General features: G+C 40.3%; 1 protein-coding gene across 16 annotated transcripts in view; it reads right to left on the reverse strand.

The window, feature by feature from the left end:
* The window catches only part of CYRIA (CYFIP related Rac1 interactor A), a 57,667-nt gene extending 41,833 nt beyond the window's left edge, over window positions 1-15,834 (reverse strand). For 2 of the 16 annotated variants that reach the window (XM_072036457.1, XM_072036455.1), the window contains exon 1: window positions 15,626-15,829. The gene's annotated coding sequence lies outside the window, so the exon portion shown is untranslated. Of the gene's footprint in view, window positions 1-4,513; window positions 4,665-15,625 lie in introns of all 16 variants that reach the window. The other 14 variants (XM_072036452.1, XM_072036451.1, XM_072036448.1 and 11 more) reach the window with 14 other exon arrangements.
* Between the last annotated feature and the right edge of the window lie 1,565 nt (window positions 15,835-17,399).

Consider the following 17,399-nt stretch of genomic DNA (forward strand, 5'->3'; position numbering starts at 1 on the left):
GTTAACTCCCAAGCTACTAAGTGTCTTAGTGCTACTAAGGTATTTTCCTAATTTCATGTAATTAAGGATTAATAGCTGGTTAATAACTAGAAAGAGTGGTCAAGCAACAGTGCACTAAGATTCATTTTAAACTGAAACAAAGCAGATTTATTACAATGAATGAGAGAAAGTGAAGATGGTAGAACAGAATGAATGGAAATGTTAAGAAAAAAAAAACACAAAAACAACAAAATATTAGTGCAGGTAAAGAAAAAGGCCTGTGAAACTTGATGCTTTTCAACAAGGAAAAAAGAAAAAAAAAGGAGTTTAGCAAATCCAGCACAGACTATTCTGACACATACTAACTGTTTTTGGAGGGTGCTCACAACTGATAAAAAAGACCCTAAATCAGTTTGAGAAAGGGGAGGAAAGCATTTTAGTATTTTAGATGCTTTTAACTTTAAATGAATTAATTAATCCATTAAAAATCTCATACCAAAGTGGGCATCTGCAGAACTGTATTTATTTGATCCATAATCAGGAAAAGTTAATCAATTTGAAAAGATCAGAAATTTTCAGTCATTGAAGCCAGAGGCAATGCAGTTTAATTGAATTCATAATCTAATATCAAAAGAAAGAAAACTGAACTAAAAATACCTCAGTAAGGGCACTAGAAAAGTTATGAAATTTCCACCTCTTTTTGAGAGTTTTAAATTAAAATAGGCTACAAAGCTTCAAACTATAGAATCAGTCTTACATGTTTAATTATGGCTAAGAATTGCTGGAAACCTTTAAACAGATTGCAAATGGGACAGAAAAAATCCAGTCTGTAACTCTATGGAATAAAGAACTGCTATAAAAAAATGAAGTTGTTTGAATGCCATGATGCAAGCACAAAAGTTAAAATATATTTGACAGAAACTTTAGAATTTGTATCTTGTAAAATAATGTATTTAGATTATTTTAAAAAATCTCCATGTTCATATCACATGAGCCTTCTATAATAGTATTAGTGATGCTAAATGAAAACTTTGAAATCTAATGTAGACCTACAGAAAGGTAAATAAGTATTTTCTTGAATTATATTGTTTGTTTCCGTTTGTTGATGCTTGACTGACTTGTTTTATTATGTAACTTGTCTTTTTTTGGACAAAAACGAACAGTGTGGGCAAGAGTAAACTCTCCTTTAACAGGTGTAAAGTATATTCACAGAAAGCAGACTGGCTGGGAAGTCGACTAGCACAGTTACTTAGGGAGTCCTGCACATTTTTATATAGAAAAAACTAGGTTTTGGCAACAAAACCCAGCAACTATAAAGAAGTAGCTCCAGCATAGCAGAATCATGAAACTACACAAATATTGCTACTTCCACAGAATACCTGTTTCTGTATAAACCTAACACAACCTAGCTACCAGCTGACAGTGGATTTGTTTTTTAAAAAACTGTACATTGCCTTGTGGAAGTCTTTTAATCTTTTAAAAAACTAATTCTGGATATCCAAATGTCTTTCAAATTTAAACAATGTGTATATATATTTTTATATATACACACACATATATATATACATATTTATATATAAATCCAAATGGCATGTAAAATAATGCCAGCCCAGTTTAGTAAAGCTGATACGATCAAGGGGGATGAAACAGGCATTTAAAAGAGACAAGGACCAGATGCCAGGAGGCTCTTCTTGTTCAGCTAGCAATAAATGCCTGGATGGCCTGGGAGGCAAGTTTACTGAGGTAAAACATGTGGCCTGAGTGAGATGCCATTGAGCAGGAAAGCAAGTGCCATGGGAGAGAGAAGATAAACTACGCTGACCGAAAGAGCTTCCAGTTTTCAGATCTTGGCCTTTAATATAATATTCCTTTAAAAGTTTAGATAAGCAAAGATTGATATCAGTCTTCCACAGGAGAGCCAGAGGAATCAAGAGGGTCAACACTTTAAAATGTTTATAAAATAACTAAATACCAGTATACTCCCTACGACACTGTGACCCAGACAGGGGGTGAACAAACACATTTATGAGCAACTGAGAATTCTTGTGTCAGGGAGAAAGGAAAGGCACCTTTCAGCAAGGAAAACACCAGCATAATGAAAACGGGCAGAAGCAAATACACACGCTGCTGCTTACTCTGGAAACCTCAGCAAAAAATCCAACCCTTAAAGCAGCTTTAAAGGAAGGATGTCAACAAGGAGGAAAAACATCAGAGATTAGTGTAGAAGAGACAATTCTGTTACTGCTTCGGTAACACCTAGTAAGTCCACTTATCCCTCTTTAAAAGGCATTTATAAAATGAAGCATGGGAGTCAGTTCCGCACCCTCAGAGCAGTCGGCTGGGGGGCCTGCTGGCAGTAAAGCTTATTATACACCCAGGGATTTGGGCCGTCACAGCCCACCACCAACTCAAACCTAAGGCATAACACAGCTGCTACTTTGAACATTTCCTGCTGTGTAAGAAATAATTAAGGCTGTACGATCAGTATTCAAGAAAGCATTTATAGCAGAGAGGGCAAGTTAATTCTACCTGCAAATAAAGAGTCAAGTGACGCTGCATCACAGAACAAACTAAATGCGAAACTAGAGTTAAGCAAGATGTGATGTGTAATAGAGGCCAATCTCTAAATTATAACAATGCAACTACAACATTATTCCACATTTTAGAACTCATTTACTCAAGAAGACACATGTTACAAAATGAAGTTATGAATCTTTATTTCAATTTAAGATACAGGGAAAAAAGAGAAGCAGCAGAACACACTGATTGATGTATACAGTGAAAAACAAAGGCTTGTTGAATTTTTTAGTACCAAGCAGGTACTATTTAAATATTATGCAGGAAGATGAGAGAGAGAGAGAGAGAGAGAGAGAGAGAGAGAGAGAGAGAGAGATGTTAAATCTGGACTCTTGTGTTCAGGGCAGTTCTTGCTGAATTTCAACTTCAGTGGCACCTGCTCTTGGTTTTGGCTCCCTTTACACACAAACCCGGTCACCCATTGCACCCAGTATCCCCAGCCCAATCCACCACTCATCCCAGCACTCTCCCTGTGGCCCAGGACCTGTTTCTGATTGTGAGGCCATTCCCAGACAGAGGGACACACGCCTGATTCAGCAGACAGCCTGTGCTGCCCATACAGCTATTCCTCCCTCATCCCCTACTGAAGAGGCTGGGAGACAGATGGAAGTGCTCCACAGACCGGATTCAACCCCTAAGTTGTCTAAAGAGACCCTGACCCAACTGACATTAGGTTGCTAATAGCTTTAATGCTGCTTTAAAAACAATAAAAAAATCAACCCACCAGTTTTGGCAAAATATAAAGTTAGACTTAGATCTCCCTGACAGGAGGCAATAAGACAATTAAAGAGGGTTGAAATATTTGCTTGAGACAGACTCCTCAGGGGAAACCTAAAGATCATACCTGTTGTTAGCAGGTTGCTACTGTTACTTTGGATAACAGAAGGCAAAACTTAGGAAAGGGATAAGTTTTACACTTACAGTATACATGTCCTCTGGTCAGAGGACACTGTAGATGACATCTGTTTACTTTTATTTTACTCATTTCGATTTAAAATGCCAGACCATTATTCTTCATAAATATATATATTTTTAATAGAACTTTCAAAATGGCTAATTGCTTGTGTATTCCCTGGGGTTTTTCTCATACACACAATGTGAAACTTAATTATTCTATGATTTTAAGTTGCTCAGGATTATTTTTCCAGCTTTCTAGACACAGATTCTTACCTTCAGATTTGATTGATTTTTTTTTCTCAACCCTTCTAAGCACACAAAGAGAGTCCTGCCTTTGCATTCTCAAATATGCTCCTGAATCCCAGCTTCCTGAAAAGCAGGATCTGCAGCTGCATATATAATAAAAAATAAAATAGAGCAGGGCAAATGGCCACACTCTGGGCTTGGCAGCAGCTAGCATGGTATAGCTTGTGGCTGGACAACTAAAATCCTGTCCCTCCAAAACAGCATGGCCAGATCCAGACAGCCTTTTGGAAATCGTCCACAGTCTATACTAACCCCAGATCTATGCTTGGGCATAATGTGGGAGAGTGTTAGTTGGCACAAGACAAAACTGTGTCACGAACAGTACTAAATTTGTAACAGTACAGACAGTTGCATGCCATATCCATTCCTTATTTAGTTCCTACTATAAACATGTATCATGATTATAGTTCCCAGTTGCTTCTGGAGAATATCATTTTAAGAAGTGAATTCCATAAGTAGCCAATGCATTTCAGAATTAACAGGTCACCTTTTCCAGGCACAAGAGCTTCTAGCCTTAATAACACATCCTAATCGAGGCTGTTGGTGCAAATTTGTACTCTCTTAGGATTTAGAATTCTTCTAGTGTATTCAGATAGACAGAAGATGAACATCTGGGATCTGACTTCTTCATTTTAGCAAGCCTGGATTGCTGTCAGTATTACACTGGACCAGACTGTCAGCTGGTATGAAGTGGGCACAGCACTAGTGACAAGTAGCCAATGTACAGCAGATAAGACTCTTCCCCAAACTTTACCTGCATCAGGGTGGTGGGCAAGGCCAAAATTAAAATACTTTAAAAGGTTAGCGTTTTTTTTTTTTTTTTCTTCTTCTTGTAATTCACAAACTCGTCCGTGTCTTCACAAATTTCTTCTAAATCAGAAATCCTGACTTACTTACTTTTCCTGCTAACACAAATCAAAAGAATTTACACTTAATTTTCACAAAAATGGATACAAGTAACAAGTCTTTGTGCACAAAACAAAGGCATATAATTTTTTTCCAAAGGAAAATATAGCTACACTGGATCCAAATTTTATACTTAGGAAGAATTACTGTCTCTTAAACTTTGTATAGATGTAAATGATTATGTAGTGTCACAGGGTAATGAAAAATTAGAAAAATTAAAACTGAGTATAAAAACATATACTCCTTTCACAAATGCATACCTATAAGTTATCTCAATACATGCTTCTCCAAGGCTTACCTTGAAATAGCCTTAAAATGTAATGGTATTGACAAAACTGCATATTATTCTGCAAAACCTCAACCTGCCATTGATAACTGTTGGAATATCGGCTGCCAATCTGGTCCACTGAGCTCTGAAAAATTAAAATATCAAACAATGCTGCCTTGTCCCTTGCCCAGTGTACCAGTCCCAGCCAGTGAACTCTTGTACCCACATTTGCCTGGGAGTACTTTAATTGTAGCCCCTTGAATTATACGTGCAATTTCTGTCTTTCAAAAAAGTGACATGAGCACATGCATAAAGATGTTAACTCCAGTTAACGAGAAAACTAACAGATCTGCCAACAAAAAACAACCAAAAAATAAAATACAAATGCCCTCCCACATAAGTGAAGTAACAAACTTCTTAACTCTCAGCAACAATAACATTGCTGGCATGAGACAGGCATATGTTTTGCACAGATTTTGGCCTAAATCCTAGTTCTGATGTGGAAAAAAAAAAAAAAAAGTAACAAACCAGCTTGTTGGAAAGCGAAAATACGACTGTAGATCCTGAATTACTATGGTCCTTTTTCTGTTTTCTCTGACACGCTGCCCAGAATACATACGGTGTCACTAGAAAAAGATGAAGCTAGGAAATAACTGGTCAATACTGTCATCTCAGTTTTCTCCGGTTTCCTTTGGACTCCCTGACAAAATACTTCATTTCATATGAAAGTAAATTCTTGCATGAAAGATCTTTACTTTTCACAGTTGCTTAAGAAAAAAAAAAAAAAAAAGTCTGGTTTCCAAAGGTAGATCCATTCTGCTATCATTCTAAAACCTGTTATGTTAGATTGAGCTGGAAGAGAGACAGCTAATTTGTATGCCTCCAAGTCACATTGTTTCATAGCATCAGTAAGTAGGGAATGTAGAAGACTGACTAAATTCATCATTACTGTGGATTGACGTGGAGATGGTTTTGAAAGTATGTTCAGGACATCAGCAGCGAGCATGGTTGGATCTGACAGATTAAGACTGTCCTGGTGCTGGCTGCACACTTAGATGCTGAAACATAAACCAGTTGAACTCTACCCGTTAAGCCATGGTAGAAGCCGGGTGGCACTTATTTAGAGCTGTTAATTGTCTTCACTCTGTGGAAAAAATGTGACTCTCACCAATGTGAGAACTATGCTTTTTGTCAGAGTGCATCAAAAGAAAGCCAGGAGACTCGTGCTTTGCTGTACACTGAAAGACACTGTAAGACTGCAGAGCAAGTGGGCACAAGGCCCCCAGTCACGGAAAGCACTGAGACTTCCAGGTTTGATTTCTGGGCAAGCCTTCAAAGGATCACCTGAATATTCTGTTTTCTTGAAAACTGGAGAAGAAACTTTTTAACAGTGCAACATTAAGCACTAAACTTACCCTGCATATCTACAGTCACTGGCACAAGATGGGAGAATACCACACACAGTCATTCAGTCATTCTTTTAATCACCAGCAGGAAAGTTTCTGCAGGTTTGGAGGACAGCCTAATCCTAGAGAACTGGTATTTTTTTTTCTTTATTCCAAATTCGTTTATATCCAGCCTCCCTTCAGAATCTCTCGTCCATGTAGCAGAAAAGAAAAAAAAAAAGTTATTCTAAGAATGAAATGTTTTACTTCAATGTCAGTTGAAGGAAGTACTACCACATACTCTGACAGTTATATCAAATTAAACGCAGAGAGCAGAATGTCTAGCACCATGTGGAAGAGTTAGTGCAAGAAATAGCTACCTGAGTAACCTCCCCCCTGTTTCCCTTTGAGATCCGCTCTAAAACAAGTCATATGGCAGCACTTTTCTCCTTTTATGGGCAAAAAAAAAAGGAGAAAGGAAGTCAGCACCACGAGCAGGACTGCATTGCCACGTGAATCAAGAAGCTCAAAGCTGGAAGACTACGTGCTTGTGCCTACCTTGGTGGAATCAGAACACACACCCTGGAAGAGGAATACCATGAATGAGTTGGCAGGCACTTACCACGTATATAATTATGTCACAAAATATTTCATGCCTGCTGAACTAGAGAACTTACTGAAAACCAAAGGAGAAAGGGCATGTAACATATTTGTATTTGCTTATCTAACATCTTCTTTCTTTATGTGAATGGCCTATCGCTAGATACGAATCTCTTCTTTTGGAAGCAGCTGTAGTGATAGTATGACTCAGAGCAGCAATTAAAATGCATTCCTGTGAACTATAGTACTTTCTGCTGCGTATATTTCTCTGCCAGTTGCATGCTGCCTCAGTGCCCAGCACCCACTCCCAGTGCCGTGGGAGTTTATTTTTTGTTCAGCACCAAGCTGTGGTCTACAAGACAGTCAGAGAAAGTTACAAACAATCTGACTTACCACAGCCTGGCCTTTTCAAGAAAACTGTCAGAATGTCATTAGCTCAAAACTCGGGAAAGGTAAATGATATAGAAAATTCCCCATGTATCAGGCAAAAAGGAATAAAAGCCTTGTTGTTCTTTTATCAATAGCAAGAAAGAAACCATTGTTTCTGCCTCAACAGTTAAACCCCTAAATCGTATGAGGGGACTCCTACCTATAAAAAGCTAAAGAATCAAGAGACAAGAAAGCCTTTTCCTTAGCATGCACAGGTGATGGGACCATGACACTGGAAGAATTCCCATTTCCTCTCCAACGACAGGCAGTCAAGTCAGGCACATCAGCCAGACCACACATAATGTATGTACATACACACAATGACCTGCAGGGTACCTGCAGACACCTTGCGTGGAACTGGGTACTTATCTGTCGGCCGTACAGGTACCTATCATTGACCAAGAGCCACCTTGATTTTCCTCAGCTGCTGATGCGCAGTCATTCAACGTTTTATTTGAGTGCTGCAACTTAATATTCGACTGCTTTGGGACTCATCCTGCAAACAACTGAATTCAATTACATGAGTTACGCTTGCTGGGTTGCAACCCACGCATCAAAGTTAAAACACAGATAAGCACTGGCCGGGTCAGAGTCTCTGTCCTCAAAGCATTTTTTTTTTTTAAAGGAAGGAAACAGTCTTCCCACTTATCAGATCATTATCGGGTCAGATTAGATGGCCAAAACAGCAGAGCTCTGGAAGTAGTTTAAAATAATCCCACCATTTTTTGAAGTCTAACATTGCTATTACATGGAAAATTAAATTAATTAAATATATATATATATCTATATTTGTTATCGGTAAAGATTATGATTTGCTCCTGGGAAGCTTTCAAGTTTTACCAGTGGGTCTTTAACTCTCTTTTGACAAATGTTATTTCAGTATAAACAAGGGATATTTCTTTAAAAAGTAGTACTTTAACCTGTAGGTGTCCCTTTGCCTTATAAATAAATTAGAAAGCACTGAATAACTGCAATTGCAAAAGTACAAACACTTTATTACGATTGTGGTGAGTCAGACTGCCAGGATTTGGCAGCCCACAGTGTTCCTCAGCAGCAGAACAAAAGGGGATTTTTTAGGCGGATTTACTTTTGGTTCAGTAAAGGACAACATGATACTGTCTGTGCCATAATGAATCAAAACCTCAGTTAAACACAGGCATAAGTAGTCAGACCACAATAATTTTGCCTCATGTAATAAAAATGGACAAGAAGATTATCTATACTTCTAAGGCCTCTAATATGTATGCTCTCTCAATGTCTTCTGGATACAAAAACCAATAAAAGTAGTAAGATTATCTAGTTGTAGAACTACAAATCTGTTTTGCATGCAGCATATCCCCATAATACTTCAAGATCAGGAATTATTTTCTATTTTCCTCTTGAGTACAAGAGGTGTTCAGACAAAACAGTAAGTGGATTTTTTTAACACCTTCTCTAATTAAAAATATAAACCCTGTAGACCTAAGTATTGCATTCCCAACAAAATCTTTCATGTATTCAGAGCATGAAACACATTTTAAGAGAGACTCATTTTCCAGCTTCCCAATCATGATCTCATTTGGACTCGCAAACCGTTCCCACAGTAATTGATATTACAGCGCTCTGCTGTAATACAGTCTTCTGAGAGGGTGAGGAAAGTGTTCCAGTCCTACAGGGTATTTATGCTTTAATAATAAAAACACAGGAAAAACAGTTGCAAAGTATCAGCTCCCATTTCCTCTGCTGCCATGAAAAACCCAATCAGTTATTAGGGAGATGACTGAAGTCTTATTTCCAGAAACTTCCAAAGATGCCCACATCCATCACGAAATCCCTATCTAAAGGAGTCACCAGCAGTCTACAGATGATCCTTCAAGCAAAACATCATAAAATTATCAAACCATTCAGTAAAAGAAGTCAGACTATGTGTATGTGGGTGGGAAAAATTGCAACTGATAAAAAAATCAAGACTGTTCTTGGAAATGAAGCATAACAAATTTAACAATCTAGCCTTCTAAAATATAAAGAGGGTTGAACAACTCAGAGAAATATTATCATAAATGTTTCCCCTCCTCCAATTTCCACAGCATTAGAAGAACCTCCCCCAAAAATTAGGAACAGCAAATCGTCTGTACCAAATAACAAACCAAATGATAAATACCACTGCACATCTCTTCTGATGGCTATTTAAACACAATTCTGGAGCCAATTTACTTGAGATAAGATCATACGGATCAGTTACCAGAGAGAGTTTTCCTTATTCTCCAAAACCAATCCAGCTCCATCAGTGGCACCATCACTCAGCATTTCCGTACAGTAATGAATTTCTGCCCCACAGGTCCATACCGCCATTAATATGCATGAGAGAAACCCAAAGATGTACTTTCTGCTCCCCTCCCAGAAAGCCATTAACTCAAGCTAACCTCCCAGAATTAATATGGGGTTGCTGCAAAATTAAAAAAATGAGGATGATCAGGCTATGTACCAAATACATTAGCAATACAGAAAGTAAAACAGAAAGTTGGTTTTCTTTGAAACGCCTTTGAGAAGTAAGAAAAACACCTCTTCCCCACACTTCTCACCCTAAATACATTCAGCCTAAACAACAGAAATATTGGTAAACTACTGGGTTCAGTTCAGTTGTATACTAGAACCAGCTGTTCTAAGTTCTCAGCACCAACTTAGGCCCCCCTGCATTTCCTGCAGACATTACTCCAGGCAGGACATGGGTCTTTGCACATCTTGCATCTGCCAGCAAAGCACAGACACAGTGGAAGTCGCAGGGCATCTGGAATAGGACATGATGCCTGTGTCGGGCAATTCAACCAAGCCATGCTCCAATTGTGTCCTAAACCACAAATAAAGTTGTTCTTTGGAAGGTAACTGCAGGCCACTCTTGCCAAATTCTGGACTTCATCCCCCAAGAAATTTACACTTTTAGATTTACCACTTGATATGAGAATAGAAGCACAACAATGCATTCCCATGAAAATTCTGAAGATGGCTATAATAATTTGAGCTAGGAACTTAAAGTAACTGGGATAGTAAGCAGGAAGCCCTCTAACCTAATAGGAAACAATGCTGAGGAGTAGATACCTTAAACAGCATTATCCTGGAAGCTCAAGAGATGCCTATGTTATTAAGAAGGGTTTTAAAACCTTCAAGCCTCCCCGGGAGCAAAATACAAAGACATCCCTTTCACAAAGAGATGAGGGAAGGAGTCACACAATTTTGAAGTTCTGGATGAGAAGACGAGAGCACACCCCCGAGCACCATTTAGCAATTCAAGAGCATCAGTAAAGCAACCACGGAGGAAGTGCTGGGTGGTATGCTCTCTTCAAGCTAAAATGCTGGCTCACAACCACACCTCCATTTGACAGGGCACTGCCCTAGCCAACGGACTAGTTTCTCCCAGACCATTCCCAGTGAAGGTATGAAACTGAAGAATATTTACTGGATGAAAGAATGAAACACCGATAGCGATCAGATTTCCCTCACCTCAGACGAATGTCTTGATCACACAGGGCAGGAGTTGCTCTCCCTTTGGCCTAATTATTTTTTTTTTCCCAAGTAACACAATTGCAGGTGAAATAAATGTTTCCTACCACTATGGGACAGTTTATGAGATGCTGACTGTTGTACTTTCCTGGGAAGAGAGAGATGTGAGCTTAAGTTACTTCAAGCTGAAAAGGGGACATAGAAACAAGCTTTCCACTTCATGGGTAATTGATGCAACTAATGCACCATTGAATATAAAGAGAAGAGGGAGAGAGAAACATCACTGCAAACGTTTCTTCCTTGAGTTTGAATAAATAGTTTACACTTCTTATTTATTTATAAGCAAAACAAGGTTTTCAAATCCAGGAAGATCATTCCTGTTTAAGGATGCCAAAGGCAGTTAGGCACAAGAGAGATGCCAGTCTCCAGAACAGTCACGGGGGTAACAGTGCTGGATGGATGCAGACGTGTAGCTCAGTGTACCTAATTTTCCCTACAGTAAAAACACAGACAGCAGCGTGCTTTCAGAAATGAGTTTTAAGAACACCATAGTTGGCTTTGAGGCATCTAATTGTAAAATAGGCCACTCAAATAATTTATGAATTCAGGCTGCAATTCAACAGGGAGAAAGATTTTTCCTCCAAAATACCATAAAATATACATACATATATAAATAAAAGGCTTCTAATAGCTACTTAAATTTTAAGTAAAGCCCATGCGTATCAGAGAGCTATAGGACAGTGCAGAACAGCTGTTATCTAAAATGTCAGCATAAGTCCACAGACCCCTTTAAAAACACCGAACTACCTCCAGAGCATTATTAAATTGTGAAAACTCCAATGCCCAGATATGACTCAATCTTTCAGAGCGCACCACAGATAAACACGTGACCAAACGCAACATCCCAATATATTCCATTCTATGTTCCATATATGACACCTCCCATGACATGTCAATGCTGTTCAACAGATCTGAGGGCGACAAGTTTATGAATCACATTTATTAACTCAAAACTCTGACAAAGAAAGAGTGGCAGTAGTGATAGACATAAATAACATCACAAGTTGCATTGCTAGTGGAACCTTCAAAATTAATTTTTCACATTTTACAACCTTGACAAATTCCTTACACAGATTTATTTAAAAAATAACTCTCAGACTTAGGCATTAGCTTCATCTTTTGCACTGCCATTTATCTAATCCATGATTTTAAAAATCAGCTTGTACATTCCACTTCAAACAGGCCTTCCTTTGTAAGTATTATCATTGACAGGGAAAAAAAATAGGGCAAAATTCACAGAAAGTTCCCATAGCTCACTAGTTACGCAGTCTATAGACAAGTTGGTAAAGTAGGTAAGAATATTTCAGCTGGTGGTGAGCAAAGTTAATTATTCTTGAACTAAGTCTGTAAGGTATGGAAGATGTGAAGACTCATAAGACTATTTCTAAACATTTTAAATCCATAATAATAAATACAAATCTTTTAAGCACCTGTGTGTCACTGCTGCCCTAGTTCATATGCATCCTACAAGATATTTGTCCTGTATCTGCTATTTTTCAGGTACAAGCCACTACTGCTACCAAATCAAGAACTTGTATCAAACAGTATATAGAGATGGAAAATAAGACACATGTATTTCATTTTAATTGCAAGTGTTGATTGGAATTCTGTGAAAGCAGAGGAATGGTAAAATGTGTACTTCACAAGAATTAGGACCTATACAACTCCCATCATTCACATTGCTCTCATCATTATTCATACATGAATGCATAGCAGCTTCTATTACAATTTTAATTTAAACAGCAAAATTCAAATTTATGACTCCATTTTTTGCAGCTCTCAAGCTGTCCCGTATTTTAAATATTGTAATTCATGCTTCTCAAACTGTTTTCTCAGATTTAATGTTACTGCTTTGCATTCATAGATAATGTAAGTAGAAGGCACTGCTAAAAGAATGATTGATAATACTGAAACAGTTCCAAATACATACTGAATTCAGTACACAGGAAATACTATGAGGTTTTGGCTCCTTCAAATTGATACATACTATTACTATGCATATTCCTCTGCCCACTGATACTATAACTCGCATTGACATAGTAAGTTTGTTTCCAAGGATTTAATAGGAGACCTAATGATGTCTGGATTGTATACAGGTTTTGGATTTAGAATATTATTTTTCTGTTTTGTATAAAATGTGAACTGAATGATCAAGTTAATGTGCTACTGCACCTAGTACTAAAGAATGTGATTCCACAAAACTATTTTACAGTTTCTCTAAAAACTCCAATTAAAAGGGTATTTGGAAATACATATAATCAATTCAGGACGTCTTATTTATAGTATCTGTACACCTACAGTTTCTGTTATATAGTTTCTGTTAAGGTAGAATTGTTATTCATCTAAATAATGTCTAGTATTTTTATATACATTTTCATCACTCATTTTGTATAACATGTAACCCATGTAAATCTGCAACACACTGCACATGCAAATCCCTGACGTCTGTGAGACTATCATAGTGCTGAGGACAAGATATTTTAGGCTGACAAAACAGTGTCAAAAATGATGTCATGAAGACAAGCTAAGCACACTAACAATGAATTATCTTCCCAGCACTGTAAAATTCACTAACAGGCTCACTATTATGGCAAAATGACATCTGCTGACAGTAACTATATAGTAGTACCCAAGATCTTCACCATTTTTCCTCTGTGAATTAACCAAGTATTTTTTATTCTAATTACTGGCATACGTTGCCTTTTTAATGACTTGTGACTTGCTTATTTTCTGTTTTTAATAAAGAACTAGTTCACAGGCATATGTGACTGCAAAACAGTAGATGAGAGTAGTGAAAAAGTACAGAGCAGTATACAGTAAAATAATGGACAGTCATTAAGAAACCATGCGAATAATTCAGAAAGCCTCTCTTATACTTGCCATAGTTTATAGTTTCAAGTGAAACCTTAATGATCAGATACACTATACTACAGTGGTTCAAAATGCAGCTGAAGAATCTTATTCTTAGTTGCTACTCTATGCTTTTTATAAATTTAAATTAAACCCTTTATGCTAGTCTCAGTCTGTAATTTCATTAAAACATTTTGTGAGTTGTTTAACTTTATGATTTGTTTGCTTTTATTTCAGGCCTCGTGTGTGGAGGGGTGGTTTACAAGAATGCAGAAAGAAGAATCCAACATGAGAAATGACAAAATTTATTCCCTAAAAAAAATAATAAATAAAATAAAACAGCCTTGCCAATGTATAATTTTTCTTTATATCTTAAAAAAGATATAAAACTTAGCATAACTGAGAAAAGGGAAGTATCAACTTAGTTCTCTGTGTAATATGAGTTGGGGTATTTTTGTAGACCAATGCTGAGCATGTAAAATTCTTTGCCCACAAGGCAACCTCCTGTCACAACTGCATTTCATTCCAGATCTCCCCACCTAAGCGTTCACAGTCAAAGTCATTTTTATTTTTTTTCTGACCTTGCAGATGGCAAGAATAGGAGAAGGAAAGCAAAGCAAAAACATCCCTATCCCCCTCAATTTTCCTTTTCCACATGCACACACAAACTGCCTTTAGGAGCTGGTAAACAAAAACAGAGTGCAAAGATTGTCTGTATGGAAATCAAGGACTACCAGAACAGGCTGGAAACCAACACACATCACAACCCTCAGCAAGTTATTAGCAACAATGCTGAAAGAATGGGAAGTTAAAAGTGCTTCTGGTGAATTATGGAACATTTGATTTTATACACTGGCATCATACATTACCAGGGCCTTAGCAGAACAAAACCCAGATAAATAAGTCCGAAGCTTAACTGTCTTGAAATTAAGTTAGGGGGAAAAAAAAAAAAAAAAAGGCAGAAATGCTTGTGTGGTGTCTGTTCAGAGATTCAAACGATGAGATGAATTTAACATTGCAGAACATGTTTTCCATCTGCTCTCTCTCATGCCTAGCCTTCACAATGGCACATCCTTCTAGAAACAGTGCTCACAGCACTCTGCATCCAACCATCTCCAGCAGCTGAAAGTTTTCCCTAATAACCGAAGTTGTGAATTTGAACCCCCCTTGTCCCCAACCTCGAGCAAGGGCATACTTAATCCAGAGAAGGGCTACAGCCTTTTTATTTGATTGATTGATTGATTGATTGATACCCTCAGCCCCATTACAGCTCATCCTGGCACCTGGGCCCACAGGGAGCCAGGTGCCCACAGCACCCCGGCGTGATGGGGGTCCCTGAGGAAGAAATAGGAGCTCCTTTAGGGGCTGAGGCAGCGATGAGAGCTCAGGCATGGTCCTTTTGGGGCCGAGGAAAAAAAAGCCTCTCCCCGAGCTGAGGCTAAGATCTACCAGAAAAACGTTTTACCGCGGGGGAAGGGAAAGCAAAGCGTGGCCCTGGTGCCCCGTAACCCCACTGGAGGCCGCTGGAGCCGGTGCTTTTTGAGGCAACAGTTGGCCGCCTCCCCGCCGGCAGCCCCCCCACCCCTCTGCCCCCCGAGGCTGGCAGCAGGAGGGCAGGGAACGGGGGGCGGCCGCAGGGAGCTGGGCTGAGGGAGTGGGGCACAAGGGCGGCGGCGAGGAGGAAGGCAACCCCCGATCTGAGATGAGAAAGATAAAAATAAAACCACCACAAAACAACGCAGGGGCTGCAGAGCCTCCCGTCTCCCAGCAGGGCGCTGCGGGGGCGGCTTCTCCCTTCCCTCCCCCTTACTCCCCCAATCTTTTCCCCCCCAGAGAACGGGGCGCCGCCTTCCCCCACCGGCGGCCAGCCGCAGCCCCCGAGCCGCCTTACCTGAGCTGCCCGTCGCCGCTGGCCGCTGCGGGGACCCTCGTCCATCCCCCGAGCCTCAGAGACAGCCGGCGGCGCGGCCCAGCCCGGCCCGGCCCAGCCCAGCCCAGCCCCGCGCCACACTCGCAGGCCCGCCCCGCGGTGGCTGCGTGCGGCTGCCGCCAGCCGCCGGCCCCGGCCGGGCGCGGTTCCCCCCCCCCCGGACCCGCCTCCCGCTGCTGAAGGAGGGCTGTGAGCCCCTCAATGTCTCCCCACCGGGCTGTGTAGGGTCACAAGAGGGAGGAGGAAAAGAGGATGAAGCCTTCCCCCCCAGTGGAGGGTGGGGAAGGGGCGGCAGGGCGCGGGGGCAGAGGAGGCGGCGCGGTTTGAGATCTGGAGAAGAGGGAGAAGGAGGGTGAGGGGGGCACCCTGCCTCTGCACAGACCTCACCCAGGGAGATTCGTGCTCCACACGTACCCCCCAGCCCAGCCCAGAAGGGCAGGGACACCCGGTGGTGTCACCCCTGAAGCCACTGAGGAGCGGCCCCCACCCACCCTCTTCCTCTCAGCGACAGCGGCTTTGACCCAAATCAGCCCTGTTTCGACCCAAATCAGCCCCGTATCGACCCCAAACCGCTCCATTTCGACCCAAATCTGCCCTGTTTGTACCCAATTCTGCCCCGTTTCTCACAGTTCCCAGCCCGTCCCCTTCTCCTTTGTGGGCTTTTGACTCTTGTTGTGTGTGTGAATGCTTGAGTTCAGCAGGGCTGCAAAGACATTTTGTGTGTGTGTGTGTGTGTGCATTTCTGACTTCGCAGAAGGCAGTACTTCCTCAAGATGTCAAAACCAGATCTGAGTCCATTCACAGCTCGTGAAAATACTTTGTACTTCCTCTTACTGTTTGGAGGGTTAAGTAAGGTTAAAGTTGTAAAAGTGGCTATGCGATGCTTGGTTTCCCCCTTCCCCAAAAGCCAGTCTATGAGTCATTTACAGGAAGAAAGAAAAAAAAATCGCCTACAAGTAACTATTGGAAGTACAGTATAGAAATACTAGCTTATTTATTCTTCACATCGGGGTTTTGCTTATTGAGCTCTGTAGATGTGAGACGCTGCAAGGCTGACCACAAAGCCATTGTAACACCATTGTCAGTGCACCCAGGGTTCACAGCTTTGGGAAAATGTGTCAGAGAAAAAGGGCCTCTGTGCACTGAGCAGGTGTGATGCTCTTGAACAAGGCAAGTTTTGCAGTGTTGTGGAGCAGAGTGGCTTGGTAGAGCTGCGAGCATGTAGGATCTGCTGCTGACTTGATCCTCTGGCCTTTCACACCAAGTCAGCAGAGCAGCAACACTTACATGCCCAAACTTGTTGTCTTTACCCAGGCTGTGGTCAGATATCCTTGAACTGTTCTCTTTTGGTCTGAAAATTCCAAATTTTCTTGTCAGAAAATAATTCAAGGGACAGAACTGGTCTATTAAAAGGCTTAGTCTTTGTTACAGCGGCACGTATTTAATACAGCTATCCTTACAGCACCCGGCTTAGTGGAACACTAAACTGCTGGCTTGCATTTTTTTATCCGCAAGTCTCAAAAGTACCTTTTAAAAAAAGTAAAAAGCATTGCTCCACTTTCAAGCAGGAAGAACAGTCACGTGGAAAACTTGAACCAGGAGAGAGAACTGAACCTCAGATTCACAGCTAGCAACCCTTTTCCTTGCTTATTTTTCTGGGGCATGTGTTCTGACCACTGTATAATGGACACGTCTTTAACTGGTTGCTGTTACAAAAAGAAATAGCTGTCTACCA

This window comes from Anas platyrhynchos, chromosome 3, assembly GCF_047663525.1.
Source record: "Anas platyrhynchos isolate ZD024472 breed Pekin duck chromosome 3, IASCAAS_PekinDuck_T2T, whole genome shotgun sequence".
NCBI lineage: Eukaryota > Metazoa > Chordata > Aves > Anseriformes > Anatidae > Anas > Anas platyrhynchos.